Raw genomic sequence first — 17,953 nt, 5'->3', positions numbered from 1 at the left:
GGAGAATGAACATATTTCATGTTCTTGCATGCTTTATGTTAATGTATAAGATACACTATTAATATGTATGTGCTTATAGGCATTGTCACAATGCATTAGTTCTCAGGGGATAACTAAACTTACCTGGAGATGTTTGTGCTGACATTTGAATTTCGATTGAGAGTGATTTAGATATTACCTGTACCTTTTCTTTCTTCTAGTAACCCATTCCAAGTGTGGTCAATGATTTAAGAAATGGGAAACAGGAGAAAAGGTCCTCTCAAAAATTTTGTGAACTCTCTTTTGGATGAATACTTCTCAATACCTTTAATTGCCAAATGAGTTTAATCGAGTGAGCTCCTATGGTGTACTCTAAACATTTAATCTCATTTGTAAACCTTATGAATACCCTAAAAAGTAGGTAGGTGATATTATTCCTATTCTATAAATGAGGTAAACAAAGGGTCTTTGTTTTATACCGGATCTCAAGTTAGAAAATAGGAGAACTGAGCCCTAGTTGGACTGCGGACCAAAGGGTCCCGGGTTCAATTCCAATCAAGGGCACGTACCTCAGTTGCAAGTTTCTCCCCAGCCTGGGCCCTGGTTGAGGTGCATGCAGGAGGCAAGTAATTGGTGTGTTTCTTTCACGTTGATATTTCTCTCTGTCTTCCACTCTCTCTAAAAATCAATGGAAAAATATCCTCAGGTAAGGATTAAAAAATAAAAATAAATAAATAGGAGAACTGTTTTCTCATCTACTAAGCTCCAAAGCCCATATAACTAGTACATAAACTTAATGGAATAATAATTTTTTAAAAACTTGAACTTCGTTGATACATCATGGTTTAATTACTTAAAATGTAGGGAAAGATAGTACTTGCAGAGAGGAAAATATCTCGTAATGCTGACTTGAGTTCCCGACTTACGACGCCAACACATCTTGGAGCATTTATACCAGTAGAATAGAAAGACCCCTGCCCCCACGTCCCCCATGAAAAGTTCAACTCAAGTCAATTCGAGAAAGGGGTGGAATGTTTATTTCTTTTTAATAAATGAGATATGCTGACGATAATTAATCACCTTTTTAGCCTTGGGTTGAATTTAACTTATGCTTTTCATTAAATCTGTGTGTTTTTTTTAAAAACCCACAGGCTCCACTTCCTTACATTGAATTCACTCTTTTTGTTCCTCATGAATTTTTTAGGAAACACACACACACACACACACACACACACACACACACACACACACAAAACAAAACAGCATCTAGTTAGTACAGAGAAGGCTCAAATCACCCCCAAGTAAGATAAACCCACGATGAAGAGATAAGGGGGAAATGCTAAGTTCTGATATTGTTGCTGGCATGGATATTAAATTTATATTTGGGGTTGAAGACAGTCTTGCCAGAAATGATCTTTTTGTGCCTGTAATTTGGAAAGTGCACCTGTGTAAGCCACATCAATCATAATCTTAAGAAACTGTACCTTTTGATAAATATTTAGGATGGCAAGACTGAGTCCTGATTTAAGGATGAGAAAACAGTTCTTTACAAAGAATAGTTGACTCAGTGACAGATAAATCATTAGACAGTGATAGTTTTAAAGAAATTTCCTAAGATTCACTGCCTTCTCTCTAATCCTAAACTTATCAAACAGCCCTATAATATGTAATTTGGACTCCTGAGTAAATATACTCACCAAAAACCAGATGCCTTCTCTGGATGACAATGATAACTAAAGTTTTTACATGTTCACTGTGCACAGGGCATTGTGGGAAACGATTTTCATCTAATATCTTATTTAATCATCCCAGCAACCCAACTTGACAACCCCTAGACAACTCGTTCTCACTGCATTCCCCTGGGCGACTGTTACCTCCTCTTCTCTCTTCAGCTCACGAGTGCCTTTCCCCAACCTCTGCTCCTTCCTTCTTACTTCCCTGAGAACATAGGAGCCATCTGAGGAGAACGTCCACTCACTGTTCTGTGAGCCTACCTGTTTCTGGGCTCCTGCACTCACGGGCCGTGCTCCTGAGAGCAGCCCCTCACTCGTGCACAGATATCGTCAGCATTTCCCCTCTTGACACGGTCATTGCACCGTGTAAAGCTTGCTGCAGAGTCTCCTGTCTTAACCCAACATTTGACCTCTATGATCTGCCCTCCACGTGTTTCCCTTTACAGCCGTGCTAGCCACTTCCCCTCCGTCTCCTTGATGAGGTCATACAGGTCACACTGGTGAAGTGGCATGTCTGGGATTTGAACCTTCAAAGGCAGAACTGCTGATCCATTTCTATGTCCCTCGTTCTTGACTCTGTGCCTGGCACGTAGCGTGAACTGAGAAGCGCTGGATTATTTTGTGAGAAAGAATGCAGAGTTAGAGGTCAGTTGGTGATGAGACAGTTCAGACCAGAGACACTGGACTTCCCAGTCCACAGAGGGAGACAGGGTGACTAACGGAATTTCTACGGAGTGGGAACAGGTAGGAGATCCTGACGGGTAAGGGGCAAACTTTGGTTAGCACTTCAGAGAAGGAAAGGGGGTCTAGGCCGGCAGGCACTGTCGTCAAAGGCTAGCAGCCTAGAGTCAAATGGCCACTGCCTGGTCAGTGTGAGGAGCCCATTGTCTCAGGACAAACTCCTGGAAACAGACCCTCAGATGGAGACGCGCACAGGGAGTTTGCTGGCCATGCTGTCAGAGCAGCTGTGAGGAGGGAGCGCCCCCAGAAGGAATGGGCGGAGGAGCCAATCAGCAGTGGACAAGCCCCGCAGCCTTATCAGACCCCAAAGCAAGGAGATCTCACCCCCATCAACTCCAACCTCTTCCCGCTGACCAGTCACTGGACGTGAACTGCGGTTGGGCAGGGCTGTGACCCTGGCAAGGTGCTCTCTTCTGCTGAGAGCACTGTCGCCACAAGCACCCCGGAGCTGGGGGACGAGTGCTGTGGTCCAACAGGGAGATCTGGGTGGCACACCCCAGTGCCCACCACCCCTCTCCCCAGGAACCAATGCATCCGGTAGGGAATGAAGTTGGGCACCCAGGAGTGGAGGAAGAAGGGGGCTTGGCCACGTGCTGGTAAGGCTCCTGCTAGGAAGTGGTTCAAGGGAAGAGGTTCATGGGCAGGGTCAAGGAAGCAGACAATCGTGAGGGACCCCCATACCACTGCTAGCGGAAGGCTGTTACCACCCAGAAGGGCCTAGGGAGGGAAATCATGCCACTGAGCCCAGTGGGGACAGGAGCTGTGGTCACAAGGATCGCCCGAAAGTGTACCATGGGAGTGGGTAAGTCCCCAACCTCTTTACCACTACTCTCCCCCTCCGTGCAGTACCCCGCATGGCCAACACCAGCTGGAAGTCAGTCCCTAACGGCCTGGCTGAGGCATTCCATAGGAGTTGGCTCTGGGCTCAGAGCAGGATGAATGGAGAATGCATTTGGGGTAAGCAAATGAGAACAACCAGCAAAGGGCACAAGTTAAAAACTGTCCAGGGATTAGAACTTGTGGCAAATAGTGCGACGCTGCTCTGCCCTGCCTTCCAGACTTCTCTGCTGACCAAAACTGAGGCTGACCTAGAGCCTGGGAGGGAGCTGAATTTGGGATTGGGTCTCTGATGTGAGGTGTGGACCCAAAGTACAGGGGCAAAGTGAGCAAAAGATGGGCCAGACGGTCCCAGGTGGGAAGACTGGAGGGGCCGAGGGGAAAGGGGTGTGGAGAGCAACATAAAGCCCAAGAAGGCAAGAAATCCACTAACCCCACCAAGCCCGACAGTTTGGTCTGGTTACCGCTGAGGCCTCCGATGCCGGGGTCAGAGGAAGGACCAGACCTTCTTCCAGTGGCATTTGGACAGGTGGACTTGAGGAGGGCAGCTCGAAGGTGCCATGCAGCCTGAAACACCTGTGAGACGTCGGGAGGGGGCAGAGGGAACAGGAAACCTTGAGTGAGGGAGCTGGTGCAAGGATATGTCATAACCCATCACCTAAAATCACCAGCGTCTGATGATGAACACACACCGAGTCCAAGTGATGGTGGCAAATATTTGTTCCTTTCCCCACCCAGTCAGCTTGAGTCGGGCATCTGGGAATGCCTGTCTCCTCCTTTCATCTCCTCTACCTGTTTCTAATCCCTGTAGCCTACCCCACCCCTGCCTTGGCTTGCTCCTGGGAGTGGGAGGGTAAGGCTCTGAGAGTATTTTACCCGAGGAGAGGAGAAGGTGGTGGCTGGTAAACAGGCCTCCTCTGCAGAATAGACAGGCCTTTAGTTTTTCTCACAGGAGCACCTGCAGGACACGCAGCCCTCTGGGTAAAACTGAATGGCAAGAGGACATTACCTGAATGACAAGCTGTTCTGCTGAGTCATTCAGGTAAAGACGCTTCGCACCAGGAGCCAGGCCGGGACAGAAGGGGAGAAGGAGGTGGAAAACCCTGTCCTTCCACGCTGGAAATAGTAATAACAACAGTTTTTCTAGTGGCTCATATACTGAGTGGCTGCTCTGTGCCAGATACATATTAGATGCTGTAATGATGGCCTTCCCCCTCCCCAAAGGTATGCCCATGCCCTAATCCCTGGAACCTGTGAAGGTGACCGTAAAAGGGTCCTTGTAGGTGCCATTCATTTAAGGATCGGAAGATGAGATCATCCTTGATTATCCCCAGGTGGGCCCTACATCCAATGACAAGTGTCCTTATAACAGACACACTGGGACCCAGAGAAGAGAAGATTATGAAGAGAAAGACTGGAGCAGGGATTGGAGTGATGCAGCCACAAGCCAAGATGGAGCCACCGGAAGCCAGGGAGGCCCAGGAGAGAGGCTCCCCTGGAGCCCTGGAGGGAGGGCAGCCCTGCCGACACCCCCATTCAGCCTTCTGGACTCTGGGCTGTGAAAATAGAGATCCCCGTGGTGGTGGTGGTGGTGGTGGTGATGGTGGTGGTGGTGGTGGTGGTGGTGGTGGTGGTGGTGGTGGTGATGGTGGTGGTGGTGGTGGTGGTGATGGTGGTGGTGGTGGTGGTGGTGATGGTGGTGGTGGTGGTGGTGGTGGTGGTGGTGGTAGTGATGGTGGTGGTGGTGGTGGTGGTGGTGGTGGTGGTGGTGGTAGTGGTGGTGGTGGTGATGGTGGTGGTGATGGTGGTGGTGGTGGTGGTAGTGGTGGTGGTGGTGGTGGTGGTGATGGTGGTGGTGGTGGTGGTGGTGGTGTGTGTGTGTTCTGGTTTCTTCTTATCTGGAGAGATTTTCTTTTTCTTTTTTTAAATCCTTACCCGAGGATATTTTTCCATTGATTTTTAGAGAGAGTGGAAGAGAGAGGGAAAGACAGAGAGAAACATCGATGTGAGAGAAACACATCGATTGGATGCCTCCTGCATGGGCCCTGCCTGACCAGGGCCCGGGCTGTGGAGGAGCCTGCAACCAACCCGGAAATCCCTGTTGTTTTAAACCATCTCCTTCATGGCCCTAGGAATCTAAACAAATGCTCTACGTGCAGCATTTCCAGTTCTCACCATGGTGTGAGAATTGGAAGGCGAAGGTAGTGTTTTCCCATGTTATAGACAAAGAACTGGGGATTTGAACCTGGGCTTGCCTGAACCGCGGGTCCCTGTGCTCCCCATCACAGCACCGTGCCATCCAGTTCCAAAAGTGCCTTCTGCATTCCTGGCTCATGAGCAGGTCCCTGCTTGCCCCACTCGGACTTGTCCATCAGCAACATTTAATTGATGGGCCATTGTGTAGGCTGCAGATTAGGGCTGTGGATACAAAGTCAATTGTCATTAATTCTTCCTTCTTCAACCCATTTAAGGCCTGAAGCTTCAGGGGAGGAAAAGTCTAGCATAACCACCTCAGGAAATAAATAGAAACATTATGGAACCCTCAGTAATAGCTTCAATTTTTCATAATAACTGACATCTATAACGTGATTTACCAAGCCCTTTCACTGACACAATTTCATTTGAGCCTTGGAAGACGAGGTTACCCAGAGATGTTCCATATGGTGATTTATTTCACGAGTGAGCACAACGGAGGGTTCCCAAGTCAAGTGGGCCCCTGGGCGCCACATGGTTACTGAGAGGCAGCTCCCCACAGCGCCCATCCTCCTTGAGGGCCATCATAGACTCATAATCAGCCGCATGGTTTCAAGTACTTAACGTTTATTTGGTTTTCCTATCTGGATTGTTCTCCCTTGCAAACAAGGGAGGGCTGCCCCTGGAATTATGAAGAGCTGGCTCCTATTTGAACGGCGTTGGGGTGTTGAATAAATGACTGATGTCAGCGGACAGCCCATGTCAGAAGAAAGCTGAACTAAGACCTGCTTTAGAATAAATATTTGTGATTCCTCGAGCAGCTCTTGCCTCTTAATGTCTGGCTTTTGCAAAATGCTTACGGCCTGCAGCCTGATGGATGCTTATGTTTAAAGAAGCAGAGGACTGGCCGCCAGGGCCTCGTGACTCCACCAACGGGCTCAGCTAAACACAGAAAGCGTGTGAGTTCCCAGTTGTGGGCACAATTGACCTTGGAATGCAAGTTGGTACCTACATATAATGGATATGTGAGGAGAGGAATGTTTTTCATTCATTCAGAGTTTTGCTTGTGCCATGTTTTTATCTGGAACTAAACAGATGTCAGTTTGACTTTCTACAACTCTACAAACCTGAGTCTAATCTGAGATCATGTGAACATGAAGAGACCGAAAATCTGTCTTCCAGAAACTGGATCTGGTGAAATAATGCCACCAGGGACCTTATCCTAAAGCTGATGATTTCTGGAGGAGCCGACACACTGTCTATGCATATAGAGTGTTTTGTGGGTTTTTTTGGCCACAAAGGGAAAAAAGATAGTTCTGGCTCATGACAAGTCAATTTCATTTCATGTAAATGTATTTTAGTAGATTAAAAATATTCACAAGTTGATTGACACATTAGAAGATTAGGCACATACAGTTGAAATAATTTCTGATAACTATCTCTTCCTCCAGCTACAGGTTTTGTTTGTACAATCTTGTGTGTGTGGTAAAATACACATAACATAAAATTTGCTATCTTCACTTTTTTTTTTAATCCTCACCTGAGGATATTTTTCCATTGATTTTTTTTTTTTTTTTTTTTTTTTTAGAGTGAAAGGGATGGGGAGAAAGAAAAAAAAAAACCATCACTGTGAGAGAGACACTTTGATTGGTTGCCTCGCACACATGCCCTGACCTGGGCTGGGGATCGAGCCTGTAACTGAGGTATGTGCCCTTGACCGGAATCGAACCCAGGACCTTTCAGTCCAAGGGCCAACGTTCTATCCACTGAGCCAAACAGACCAGGGTTCTTCACCATTTTTAATTGTACAATTCTGTGGCGTTAAGTACATTCTCATTGACAACCTTGAGTTCTCTTGGTGTTTTGTTGTGTTCCTTTCTTCTCTCCTATTTCACTTTTCTTGGCTTCTACCATCCCAACACAAATGCAGAAGATTCTGAAGGAAAAAAAGAATGATCCTCGTGGCACCTGTGGTAGGAGATCTCATCAAAAACATCAGTGCTGAGGCCTCACTGTTTTGGGCTCCACTGCTGTGGCAAGGGACCCCTCATCTGGGCTGGGGTGGGGTGGAGGCTGGGCAGTGGGGAGGAGGGAAGGTGTTAACTTCCCAGGAAGAAGTGGAAAGTTTTCCTGCTTCAAAGGCCAGGTCTTCCTTTACCCTAGATGGGCCCTCTGGTGGTGCGGTGGCAGAAGAGGGGAGGAGCAAGCTCTTTTGTGTTGGAGGACCCTGATCCAAACATCTGGGAAGAGAGGAAAAAGGTTCTCTGTATCCTGAGGCTCCGATGCTCGAGCTTCAACTTGATACCAGTCTGAGAGCTGGCACAGGGCCCAAGACATTTGGGGCTGGTGGACACTTGTGCCCACCATGTGGCTAGAAAGAGTGGTTGGACCCGAGGATCCATCCATTTCAACCCCACAGCTCCAGGAAAGAGTAGAGCTACCATGGCTTCCCCCCTGGTGGACACTGGTCTTAGAGAAGGAGTTGCAAGCTCCCAGGGAAATGCAGGGGTTCTGACCTTGTGTATCTGGACTGGATGGGGCTGGAAGCAGACAGAATCCTAGGCGTATTCTGAGATGGAAACACACTCTTGCAGTCTTCAGAGTTGCTGAGAACATTCACCAACCCTACAGTTGAACTCATCTGCCCCATCCTATTTCTTGGCAAGTTTATCACAGTCCAGCTTGCCTATGGCCTGGAAGGTAAATGGGTGTGGCCATGGCCTAAGGTCCAATTCAGGGTCAGGAAGGTGGCCTTGGGGTCCACAGTCAAGCCCCACATGGTTGGCTGATTGCTGAGCCCCACATCTGTCGCTTCCAGAGCAGTTGTGGATGAGGAGTATCGTGGACCTCCCAGCTCCGTGGCCACTGGCTTTACCTGGCCGGATGGAGTTGGTGTTAGAACACAGGCTCTGACGCCAGGCTGCTGGGGTCAAATCCCCACTCCGAAGCTTGAGAGCTGTTTTCCTGTAGTCAGGTTTCTTTGCCTCTCCAATGTCATCGGGAAATGGAGATGTACAAATCCAATTAATAGCCTCACCTCCTTGTTGGGAGAGGTAAGCAAAATAACGTGTCTGCCACAAGGTGCTTATTCTGTTATTTTAGTCCTTCAGGATGGTCCCCACCTCTCCGCAAAAGCCGTGGAGTGTCGGGCGATGTGGGAAACGCAGTACTACAGGGACAGACGAACCTGAGAAGGCTGATCAGCCACCGCCCCCCAGTGTGGAGGTTGAGCAGGACACAGTGACCAGTTCCTGGGTTTCTTTTCAATCTTAGCAGAAAGGGTGTCATTTTAATAGGATGAAAGGAGGCTTGCCAGCTCCCTGGCACGGCGGTGTGTCCGCACCATCTCTGGTCATCTGGAGAACGCTGAAGGGACCACACTGGGGCACTCCACCAAGACCTGGGGACATGGGGACACAGGGACACGGGGCTGGGCGCCTTTCATAATTGCTAATGTTCAGATCGGGTGGTGGGCCAGTGTGTTTAGAAAGACTTTTTTGAGCACTTCTAGCTCTGTCCTGTCAGGGCGATGGATCTGATTTCTTAAATTACCTGGTAGCAGTTTACAATTTTAACTTAGGGAAAAGCGAGTATGTCTTTAGCTCCATTTAAAATATATATATTTTTATTGATTTCAGAGAGGAAGAGAGAGATAGAAACATCAATAATAAGAGAGAATCATTGATTGGTTGCCTCTTGCACATCCTCTACTGGGAGTCGAGCCCGAAACCTGGGCATGTGTCCTGACCAGGAATCAAACCATGATCTGCTGGTTCATAGGTGGATGCTCAACCACTAAGCTACACCTGCCGGGCTGGGGTTCCTTTCTTGTGGGTTTTTTTTTTTTTTAATAAAATGGTATATTGACTCAGTGTACTTTCTCTACCCAGCTGTTACAAAGAATAAGGCCTGCCCTATATGGTTTGGCTTGGCGGATAGTGTCGGCCTGCAGACTGAAGGGTCCTGGGTTTGATTCTGGTCAAGGGCACATGCCCGGGTTGTGAGCTTGATCCCTAGTAGGGAGCTTGCAGGAGGCAGCCCATCGATGGTTCTCTCTCATCATTGATGTTTCTATCTTTCTCTCCCTCTCCCCTCCTCTATGAAATCAATAAAATATTTTTTAAAAAAGAATAAGGTTTGAACTCCATGATTTAGGGACTAGCAAAAAGAGAAATAAATATGATTCTGCCTGCATGTCTAGACTTTCTCCCCACACCTTTTTAAAGAAACATTTTTATTATTTTTTAAGAAAATGTTTACTTTTAAACATGTTTATATCTTTTCTACTTGAATCATCTTCTTGATTTTGAATTTTTCTTTTCATCAAAAATTAAGTGTTCTGGGACAAACAGGGTTCCAGGGACTTTACTCTTTCTGGTAATAAATAGTATAAGATTTTGGAAGGACCGTGAAACAAATGTATTGCCCAAAGAACCTGCGTTTTGGACACGACGCAGCTAAGTTCATTGCCATCTTATTGGTGAATGTCTGTTGCCAGAATGTGTTGGACTGAGGCCCAAGCAAGTGATTTCGGTTAGTTGTTGATTGCAAACCCATTGTCTTTCAAGTTTAATATTGGTCCGCCTGGTCACCGTGGCCAAGAACTTTGAATAGAAATAAAGACGAGGGGGCTTATTGGCCTCCAAGGCAAACCTTGCCTTTGATTGGGTTTTACATGGATACTCCCCCCCCCCCCCCCCAGTTATGCTGTTTGGTACCCCCTGCCCTGCATGCCAGAGCTGAGTTATTGGTGGGGGAGTGTTTACTCGCCTTGTGGGATAAGCTTTTAATCACCTACAAAGAGCCGTTGGCCTCCCCTAAAAACGCTTCAGTAAAGCAGGGTTCAGCTCAGTCGGCTCAGCCCTCGTCAGCACCAGGCTCCCTCGGCCAAGATGCACTGAGCCAGAGTGGAGGTCAAAAGGTTAGTAAGCGTCGGCACGTCTCGCTGGCTGGCTTGTTCGGTGTATTCTTACTACAGCACAGGTGAATGTTGGCTAGCTTCTTTCCCGCTTTTCTAAATACTGGCGTGTCCATTTTCATTCCTTTCTTCTCTGCCTGCTTCTGCAAAGATGGCTGTGATGGCGCTGGGCAGGCAGAGCTCATCTGAAGGCTGTCGGCTCGTAAGAGGGACTCACAGAGGGTGGTGTTGTGACATCGCCTGGGAGCGGGCCATTGGCCCTTGGACCAGGACAGAGCTAAATCCTTCCCAGGAATCCAGCCCTGGGAGAGGGCTTCAGGCGGCGGCTGAGCCCTGTGTCCACTAGATGGCACAGTGACATTAGCCACACACACCACGGGCCCTGGGGCCTCCAGGACTCACCCTCCCTGGCTTGATGGTCCCTGAGCAGAAGAAGCTGGAGGACCAGTAAGGTGGGGACAAACTTCCTAAGTTCTGTATCTCGGGTCCATTTTTCTGAATCTTTATTATGCACACTGTGAACATGGTGTGGCTTTTGTAAAACATTGGGCCATAATTAATGACGAGGAAACAGAGAAATACACAAATGCTTGATTATGCAGGAGAAATGCCAGGGAAAGTGTATCTAACAATCTCTGATATGTAAAAAATGCCTCCTAACATTTGGGGGGAAATAGAAGGCTTAAGGAGCTCTTATGTTATGCCAGGAATTGTCTTAAGTGCCTTATCTGCATTAATTCAGTTAATCCTCATAATAACTTATGAAGCAGGTGCTCTTAACATACTGATTTTTCAGACGGGGAAATTTGAGGCACAGAGAGGCTACGTTACTTGCCTACAATCACAGAGCTGGTAAGTGCTGGAGCCGAGACTCCAACCTTGACTGTTGGCTCCATGACGATTCTATCCGCCAAGGAGGACTCAGCCAAGTACGCCTTTACGCTTTCTCGTTGCAAAGGGAAAGGCTTCCTCCCCGGCACCCCCGCTTTAACCCTGCAGCACCGGGCTGTGCCCGCTCCACGCCCGGTGTCGGTATTCTCATGCTCCAGTTCTAGAGCAGATGTCACTGTCCTTACAGCGCTAATGCTGGGGCAGCACAGTTTTCTGTCCTTCTATTCAGAAAACCATCACTTCAAAAAATTCGCCTGTGGATTTTCATTCTGGTGTTCACGTACTGGTAGGAAAATTAATATGCTACACAATTTATCCACTTAAGGACACTTAGGCTACGACCAGAGAACTCGTTCTGATATTCATTCCTCCATTGACTCTGTGACGTTGACAGAGCCTGTGCCACGTCCTGGTCCTGCGGTTAGAGAGGTAACTCGGGCAGAGCCGCCACCTTCACGTCACTCCCAGTTCGATAGAGGAGACGGGCAGGTGAACCCCGTGAAAAGCAAAGCTATTGGGGCGGTACCAGGGCTTAGGGCAGCGGTGGGTGGGGCCTCACGGCAGCCTCCACAGAGGATGGGGTCCTGGGGCTGAGTCCAGAAGGATGAGCAGGGAGCCCCTCGTCCAACACCGTGCTCCCAGGGGAAAGAGCACAGTGCGTTCAGAATGCTCGGCGTTTGGACGCTGTGGGAGATGAGCCTGGAAAATTCCCCAAAACTACCAAGTCCTCATGAGCCAGTCACAGTTGCAGGAGAACTCAGGTCTGAAGGATGCACTGGGGGCCGGGGAGGTGGGGTGGGGGTGGGAAGCAGCTACAGGGGTGCAGAGCAGGTTAGGGGGTCCTTGTCGTGGTGGAGGCAAACTGAGACAATGCGGTGGGGCTGCTGAGTGGGATGGGGGAAGGAGTGTCAGGGAAATGTCCACTCTAAGTGGGACCTGTATTTACATACGCGGGTACATTACAGCCAGCTGTCTGCCGCCGAGGGTTTGAGGTTGCGCTGAGGGTCTTGTTGATCAGATGAATCGGGAGCTGAGGGACGGGAGAGCTTGGGCTTGCACCGCTGGGTGGGCGGGTGCCTTTGGTCAGTGCGGGGCACGAGGGGAAGGAGCCCCTGCTGCAGGGGCTATGCACTGTGTAATTTTAAACGCGTGCCGTCTGAAGTGCTGTGGACCATCCTGTGGCTCTAAGGATCTGCCCTTGGGAGCAAAGTCAAGGTTGCAAATGCAGCATTTGGAATTAGCAGGCCACTGATGGAGGCCCTGACCTTGAAGTATCGTTACAGACTCTGACAAAATACGAACCATTTAGTTGTGTCCAAATGTTTAGCTCTTTCGGGTCTCATAGATCTGTATGCATTTTTTTCTACCTTTCATCAAAAGTTGAAATATCATATAGGCCAGTGGTCAGCAAACTCATTCGTCAACAGAGTGGCAAACCGTGGCTCGCGAGCCACATGTGGCTCTCGAGCCGCAGTTTGCCGACCACTGATATAGGCAGCTTTCGGGAGTCATGCTGGGACCTAGCAGAGAATACTGAGTCTCCAGGTTTGTTTTGTCCGCCTTTGTGCCCAAAGCCCGTGCACATCTTATCCTCAAGGTTCTCCGAGGTCCATGGAACACAGGTGCGGACGGGGACAACCTTGAGATGCCGATCAGACCACGTGCAGGTTCAGACCGCCTCCAGCGCTTCCGCCCCAGACTGGCTTTTTGAAGAACTGAGGAGAACGTGCTTCCCTGGCAGGTGAAGGGAGGGAGGGGACCAGAGCCAGCGCGGGCTTGTATTTATTTTAAAACGGTGTAAATGTTTAAAATATGATATGTAAACTTGCCTCTCACTGTAAGCAGCCTTGACAGTTAGCCATTAGGTGTCTCTGGGATGGAGGAGCTCTGAGTGTTTTTTTGAGAGGTGAGCAGAAAGGCCACTTGCTCCATAGCACGGGGTGAGGGGGGAGAGAGATTGCGTGGGGGGGAGAGGGGGCGGGGGATGCGGCAAGGCAAATGGGTTTGCCATCTGCTCTAGCTGAGGTGAGATGGAGGAACTGGCGGCAGCGGGGCCAGCACGTGCGTGAAATTCCGTTGAAGATACCTCATTCCTCTTGGGCCTTTGCCATGATAACAGCTCCCCAATCGAAGTGGCTTTCACCAGCGCCACGTGAGCGTGTGGCCTGGGCAGGGCTCTGCTCCAGGCTGCGGGCTGACTGGCCAGCCTCTCTCTTGTTCTGGGCCTCAGGCCTCAGGTGCATCCCCCACCTGCATCTTGCAGCGTGTGGCAGACACAGCAGCAGCACGGGAGGCCGAGGCACGCCACACAGTCTCACGCCCTACTGGAGAGATGGCTGTCATGCCTGCTTGTATTCCACAGGCCACGGCAAGTCGCGGGGCCAAGCCCGAAGGAATGTGTTAGAGGGAAGAAGGCAGTGAATACTTGAGCATAGTCGTATTTTCTGCCACGGTTATCCATTCATTCATCACATGCCTATGGACTGCCAGCCTTGTGTTGGAAACCGAGCTATAGGAACAGATCTGCTCCTTGCTCTGTGGGACACAGATGGTGAACCAGCAATTACAGCAAAGGCTGAGTCCAGCCCCAGATTTAAGACCCCCTTCACTGCCCGCCCCCCCACACACACACATGGGGAGTGAGGGCTGCAGAGTGGAGGATGCCTGCCATGAACTATTTGGGATGAATTACTCTAGAATTTTGCATGTCAAGTCCTGAACAAAAACTTTTCATGGATGCGGTGGGGAGTAATGGAGATTCTGTTCCTGGAAATCCTACGCAGGTCAGCAGCCTCCTGAGACTCCTTAGGGCCTTCTTGGCTGAGATGGTGTGAGGCCTCGCATGTTACCGCCCTTGACATCCTTTGTCCCGTCTGCCACCTGCAAACCCAGCCCCACCTGGCTTCCCAGTCGGATCATGTCCTGAGTCAGTCAAGACTTCACCAGATCCAGCTCTGTATTCCGAGCTGAGGCTCAAGTTACCCTTCGCTCCTTATCTCTTCATGACCAGCGGCCCCAATTTTGAAAACCAATTCCTGCCACATCCATTCCTTCTAACCTTCCCAAGTCTTCATTACTCTCATGTCCATACCGCTCTGACCCCACAGCCCAGGGCTCCCACCCCCTGACTCTCTGTATACCTATTGGACTCCTGCCCCGTTCCAGTTAGTAAACCCCACCACTTCCTCAACATCATCCCAGACGGCTACCTCTCAGAAGACTCTTCCTTGTGGGTGTCTCTTGAACTCAGAGCCTAGAAACAGGTGATGTTTCTCCAATTCCCCAGCGTGGCTTCCTATACTCTGGTGTGAGCCCCGTGCTCCTTTGAAAGGAGAAATTCTTGGGTACGTACACGTGGACAGCTCTACGGGGTCAGGGAAGCCCTGGCCGCTGATGACCGCGCGGTTCTCCATACTCACTGTTCAGTGCAAGCAGCATGCTGTGCAGGTCCAAGGCTGGCTCATACACACAGAGTGCAGACGGTCCTCGGGGAAGGGCTGGCTTTGAAAGACGGCAGACCAAGCGTTTCCATCAATGACTCATCCAAATTTACCTTTTCTACGAGTTCTTGGCATCAAGAACAGTGACCCTGGGCATGGGGGTCCAAAATCACAGGTGAATATAAATACACTGAGGTTCTAGAGAAGTCTACACTGGGCTAGTTAAGTCTGAAAGCAAGCCAGCCAAGTGGGGAAATAGCTCAAGTGCTCTGTCTGCAAAGCTTTACTAAGATTTATTTGGAAAGTTATGGTCTCTCCCGAAATGAATCCACAGATTGCCTTGCTCTGATTACAAGAAGAACGTTGAGGTCTTTATTAACCGTCCTTAAGGAGATTAATTAGGTAAATTTCATTACAGTAACACCAACTTTCTTGGAAAGAAACCATCCAACTTCAGAATGACTTTGAGTTTATATCTGGAAACTAAGCAATGTTAATGTTTACAGTTGAGAATGTGAAACATTAGGTTTTAATAGATGTTGATGTCATTCTTGGCATCCTGCAATGATATAAACTACTCAGTGAAGAGGTAACACATTGTTAAATGGAGCCGAAATGCAAAGAAAGAAGTTGAAATGTACACACGCTCACTGTTCAACCCGGCCTCCCACCTCCCCGCCCCGTACTTGCTGTCTGAGCTGAACCAGAAAATGGTGGTTGACATGCTCCATCTATCAAGAAGGTCTAGGTAGAGAGATGAAGGAGTTCCTCCTGTCCCATATGCTGTTGGGTGCTCTAGGATTTCCAAGGAGCAAGAAAGAGAAGTCAATTTTAGTCCTGGTTCTGCCACTACCTGTTGCCTGACCTTGGACCAGCTGCCCTCTCCAGGCCTTGAAGGTGATGTCTAGTTGAGAGATGTTGTTTTATGCATGATGATGGGAAAACTGGGTGAGCTCACTTGGATAGAGGTAGTCAAGGAGAGATTGGTAATCATCTTCAAACACATAAAGATCGTTTACACTCATCACCAGGGAATAAGGGGTATGGATAGCCAGGAACGAGAAGAGAGGCCAGGATGATAGGAAGGGGCAGGAGCTGATAAGAAAGGAGAGAACCAAGTGAGAGGCTGTTTTTCCATGAGTTGGTCTGGGAGTCTCATAACTCATTTGTAGTAGCATAAAATTCCATTTTCCAGACAATACAAGTCGTTGTGGGTCAGATTTAAAATAGTCATTCAAGGCATCTAGCTCTTTCTACTGCCTCCAAACACAGGATCTATAGCAACGTTGGAATCTCATCGATTTATTCACAGAGGGCGTTGGAGGTCTCTGGAGGGCGCTGACACCTAACATCCTCATGTAATTTTGCTACAGCTTCCCTCTTGGTTGCAGCCACTTTAGAAGGTGTTGAATGGTACCACCGTCCCACGGCCACTGCCCACCTGTGGGCACTGATGCCTTCAACTGGGATAGAGGTCCCTCGAAGCCCTTCAGGCTGCCAGTCCTTAGAGTGCATGTGTGTAGGGCAGTGAGTCCAAGGTCTCCCACGCTGTCTGCACAGATCTGAGGCCTCAAACCCAGTCTGCCAGTGCCCGCACGGAGGTGGACCCCAAAGCTCTGAATGCATTGTGAGGAGGGGACTAGCGAGGATGTGGCGCATCGTGACATTTAAACACCGACTAAGTCAGTTAAGGTTCTAGTGATGGCTATGCAGACTCCATTATTACCGAAGGTATTTGCATTATTAAATCATGGTATGAATCCTAAAAATATAGATAAAGAGTTTATTTCCAAGGACTGGAGGCCATTTGCTCTCCATGGAGGAGAGTACAGGAGACTCGGGCACACACACGTGCTCAGGTGGATTCAGGTGGCTGGGGGAAGGCTGTCTTGCCCATCAGAATGATAGAGCCTGGAATGGGTCCAAAGGGGCTGTGCCTTGCCCTCCTCTGGCGCCCTTGTTAGCAGAGGGAATTCTGCTAGTGAGGCTGAATTCCCTGCTGGGAGTGGAGAGACTAGATCAGACCTACACATTCACACTCACCCGGCAACTCTCATTCTTCATTGAGGCCAAATAAAACCCACCTACAGGTTATGGAAAACAGTGTTGAGTGAGAATAAGAGCATGAGAGAAAAACAGGGAACTATTTGAGCTGCCAATACAACAATTTCAAGGGTGAGAGCTGGGATAGGCCTTAGACATGCAAGGCCCAGCTCTGCTCCCCTCAGCTATTTCTGAAACTATTTACAAAACCGAGCTTAGCTGTTCTCTCAAGCTTCCAGGATTCTAGCTCACATCAGGGCTTTGGAAAAAGCATAGTTTGAGTTTGTCTATAAACTGTATAGGGACGACACGCTCTGTTGCATCGGCCACTTGGAAAATGAGACAAGAAGGAACAAGACTGTTTCAGTGTCAAAGGTCTAAGCCAACAGTGAGGGCTGCTTTTGCTACGAGTTGCCAGATTTGCAAAATGGGTAACTGGCTTGCGTGTGTGGCAGTATTAGACGACGCCACTCTGAGCTGTGTTTCTTATTTTAGGGTTTGCTCTTGGCACTCCTGTGGCATGAGTCACAGGACAGTGGGTCCCTGTCCTCATCACTAGGGACTGTGATCCCAGACAAGCCACCCAGCGCTCAGAGCTGCAGTTTCCTCTCTGGGACGCGAGGCCGTAGAATAGACGGAGCGTCTTAGACGGCAGGCAGTTTGTGATGGAACGTCACATCTTCACCCGACGTGTGCTTTTTACAATAATATTTTCCTTTACATTAACTCCTTTTTAATTATATACATGTATTTAAAAGGTGGTTTTATATCTTACCGTACAGGGAAAGCTGCCCCGCTTGCCACAAATAAAAAGTAAATGCAAAAGTAAGGACAATGAAAAGAAAACGACGTTATTAAAGCCTAGCGAGAGCTGCGCTTGCCAAAGTCAGCCCGAGGCTCGCTCTCTCTTTATTAAAAAGGGAGATTAGCAAGTGTGAGAAAAGTGTTAAAGATATATTAGCCCCAAACCCATACTTTCTCTTTGACATAATCATGGGGCTTGAAAGAAACTTGAAAGACTGGCTTACTCTTTTGTAAGAAAAGTTTTTATTTGGAAATATAATTTCAAACTCACAGAGAAGGTGTGCCCACAGTTCAAAAGAACGGCAGTTGCCTTTTATCCAGATTCACTAGTTTTGAACATTGACTTGATCATGTTTTCTTTTTTTTTTTTAAAT

Source organism: Cnephaeus nilssonii, assembly GCF_951640355.1.
Source record: "Cnephaeus nilssonii genome assembly, chromosome: 18".
Lineage (NCBI taxonomy): Eukaryota > Metazoa > Chordata > Mammalia > Chiroptera > Vespertilionidae > Cnephaeus > Cnephaeus nilssonii.
Note: the sequence above shows the minus strand (reverse complement) of the source record.